The following is a 4,392-nucleotide window of genomic DNA, read 5'->3' as shown; positions in this document are numbered from 1 at the left end:
TTATCTACATTACAGCGCTGATCACATTATATAGGAGACAGGACACTTATAATCTGGTGACAGCCTCTTTATTACTAGGACCACTGTTATATACATTACAGCGCTGATCACATTATGTAGGACAGGGGCACTTATAATCTGGTGACATCCTCTTTATTACTAGGACCACTGTTATCTACATTACAGCACTTACCACATTATGTAGAAGATGGGGCACTTATAATCTGGTGACAGCCTCTTTATTACTAGGACCACTGTTATCTACATTACAGCGCTGATCACATTATGCAGGAGACAGGACACTTATAATCTGGTGACAGCCTCTTTATTACTAGGACCACTGTTATCTACATTACAGCACTGATCACATTATGTAGGAGACAGGACACTTATAATGTGGTGACAGCCTTTTTATTACTAGGACCTCTGTTATCTACATTACAGCACTGATCACATTATATAGGAGACAGGACACTTATAAGATGGTGACAGCCTCTTTATTACTAGGACCACTGTTTTCTACATTACAGCACTGATCATATTATGTAGGAGACAGGACACCTATAATCTGGTGACAGCCTCTTTATTACTAGGACCACTGTTATCTACATTATAGCGCTGATCACATTATGTAGGAGACAGGACACTTATAATGTGGTGACAGCCTCTTTATTACTAGGACCACTGTTATCTACATTACAGCACTGATCACATTATGTAGGAGACAGGACACTTATAAGATGGTGACAGCCTCTTTATTACTAGGACCACTGTTTTCTACATTACAGCACTGATCACATTATGTAGGAGACAGGGCACTTATAATCTGGTGACATCCTCTTTATTACTAGGACCACTGTTATCTACATTACAGCACTTACCACATTATGTAGGAGATAGGACACTTATAATCTGGTGACAGCCTCTTTATTACTAGGACCACTGTTATCTACATTACAGCACCGATCACATTATGTAGGAGACAGGACACTTATAATCTGGTGACAGCCTCTTTATTACTAGGACCACTGTTATCTACATTACAGCGCTGATCACATTATGTAGGACAGGGGCACTTATAATCTGGTGACATCCTCTTTATTACTAGGACCACTGTTATCTACATTACAGCACTTACCACATTATGTAGGAGATAGGACACTTATAATCTGGTGACAGCCTCTTTATTACTAGGACCACTGTTATCTACATTACAGCGCTGATCAGATTATGTAGGAGACAGGACACTTATAATGTGGTGACAGCCTCTTTATTACTAGGACCACTGTTATCTACATTACAGCACCGATCACATTATGTAGGAGATGGGGCACTTATAATCTGGTGACAGCCTCTTTATTACTAGGACCACTGTTATCTACATTACAGCGGCGATCACATTATGCAGGAGACAGGACACTTATAATCTGGTGACAGCCTCTTTATTACTAGGACCACTGTTATCTACATTACAGCACTGATCATATTATGTAGGAGACAGGACTCTTATAAACTTGTGACAGCCTCTTTATTACTAGGACCACTGTTATCTACATTACAGCACTGATCACATTATGTAGGAGACAGGACACTTATAATCTGGTGACAGCCTCTTTATTACTAGGACCACTGTTATCTACATTACAGCGCTGATCACATTATATAGGAGACAGGACACTTATAATCTGGTGACAGCCTCTTTATTACTAGGACCACTGTTATATACATTACAGCGCTGATCACATTATGTAGGACAGGGGCACTTATAATCTGGTGACATCCTCTTTATTACTAGGACCACTGTTATCTACATTACAGCACTTACCACATTATGTAGAAGATGGGGCACTTATAATCTGGTGACAGCCTCTTTATTACTAGGACCACTGTTATCTACATTACAGCGCTGATCACATTATGCAGGAGACAGGACACTTATAATCTGGTGACAGCCTCTTTATTACTAGGACCACTGTTATCTACATTACAGCACTGATCACATTATGTAGGAGACAGGACACTTATAATGTGGTGACAGCCTTTTTATTACTAGGACCACTGTTATCTACATCACAGCGGCGATCACATTATGCAGGAGACAGGACACTTATAATCTGGTGACAGCCTCTTTATTACTAAGACCACTGTTATCTACATTACAGCACTGATCACATTATGTAGGAGACAGGACACTTATAATCTGGTGACAGCCTCTTTATTAGTAGGACCACTGTTATCTACATCACAGCGGCGATCACATTATGCAGGAGACAGGACACTTATAATCTGGTGACAGCCTCTTTATTACTAAGACCACTGTTATCTACATTACAGCACTGATCACATTATGTAGGAGACAGGACACTTATAATCTGGTGACAGCCTCTTTATTAGTAGGACCACTGTTATCTACATTACAGCACCGATCACATTATGTAGGAGACAGGACACTTATAATCTGGTGACAGCCTCTTTATTAATAGGACCACTGTTATCTACATTACAGCACTGATTACATTATGTAGGAGACAGGACACTTATAATCTGGTGACAGCCTCTTTATTACTAGGACCACTGTTATCTACATTACAGCGCTGATCACATTATGTAGGAGACAGGACACCTATAATCTGGTGACAGCCTCTTTATTACTAGGACCACTGTTATCTACATTATAGCGCTGATCACATTATGTAGGAGACAGGACACTTATAATGTGATGACAGCCTCTTTATTACTAGGACCACTGTTATCTACATTACAGCACTGATCACATTATGTAGGAGACAGGACACTTATAAGATGGTGACAGCCTCTTTATTACTAGGACCACTGTTTTCTACATTACAGCACTGATCACATTATGTAGGAGACAGGGCACTTATAATCTGGTGACATCCTCTTTATTACTAGGACCACTGTTATCTACATCACAGCGGCGATCACATTATGCAGGAGACAGGACACTTATAATCTGGTGACAGCCTCTTTATTACTAAGACCACTGTTATCTACATTACAGCACTGATCACATTATGTAGGAGACAGGACACTTATAATCTGGTGACAGCCTCTTTATTAGTAGGACCACTGTTATCTACATTACAGCACCGATCACATTATGTAGGAGACAGGACACTTATAATCTGGTGACAGCCTCTTTATTAATAGGACCACTGTTATCTACATTACAGCACTGATTACATTATGTAGGAGACAGGACACTTATAATCTGGTGACAGCCTCTTTATTACTAGGACCACTGTTATCTACATTACAGCGCTGATCACATTATGTAGGAGACAGGACACCTATAATCTGGTGACAGCCTCTTTATTACTAGGACCACTGTTATCTACATTACAGCACTGATCACATTATGTAGGAGACAGGACAATTATAAGATGGTGACAGCCTCTTTATTACTAGGACCACTGTTTTCTACATTACAGCACTTATCACATTATGTAGGAGACAGGGCACTTATAATCTGGTGACATCCTCTTTATTACTAGGACCACTGTTATCTACATTACAGCACTTACCACATTATGTAGGAGATAGGACACTTATAATCTGGTGACAGCCTCTTTATTACTAGGACCACTGTTATCTACATTACAGCGCTGATCACATTATATAGGAGACAGGACACTTATAATCTGGTGACAGCCTCTTTATTACTAGGACCACTGTTATATACATTACAGCGCTGATCACATTATGTAGGACAGGGGCACTTATAATCTGGTGACATCCTCTTTATTACTAGGACCACTGTTATCTACATTACAGCACTTACCACATTATGTAGAAGATGGGGCACTTATAATCTGGTGACAGCCTCTTTATTACTAGGACCACTGTTATCTACATTACAGCGCTGATCCCATTATGCAGGAGACAGGACACTTATAATCTGGTGACAGCCTCTTTATTACTAGGACCACTGTTATCTACATTACAGCACTGATCACATTATGTAGGAGACAGGACACTTATAATGTGGTGACAGCCTTTTTATTACTAGGACCACTGTTATCTACATTACAGCACTGATCACATTATATAGGAGACAGGACACTTATAAGATGGTGACAGCCTCTTTATTACTAGGACCACTGTTTTCTACATTACAGCACTGATCATATTATGTAGGAGACAGGACACCTATAATCTGGTGACAGCCTCTTTATTACTAGGACCACTGTTATCTACATTATAGCGCTGATCACATTATGTAGGAGACAGGACACTTATAATGTGGTGACAGCCTCTTTATTACTAGGACCACTGTTATCTACATTACAGCACTGATCACATTATGTAGGAGACAGGACACTTATAAGATGGTGACAGCCTCTTTATTACTAGGACCACTGTTTTCTACAT

This window comes from Rhinoderma darwinii, unplaced genomic scaffold, assembly GCF_050947455.1.
Source record: "Rhinoderma darwinii isolate aRhiDar2 unplaced genomic scaffold, aRhiDar2.hap1 Scaffold_701, whole genome shotgun sequence".
NCBI classification, from domain to species: domain Eukaryota; kingdom Metazoa; phylum Chordata; class Amphibia; order Anura; family Rhinodermatidae; genus Rhinoderma; species Rhinoderma darwinii.
The sequence above is the reverse complement of the archived record's forward strand: the minus strand, read 5'-3'. Positions refer to the sequence as shown.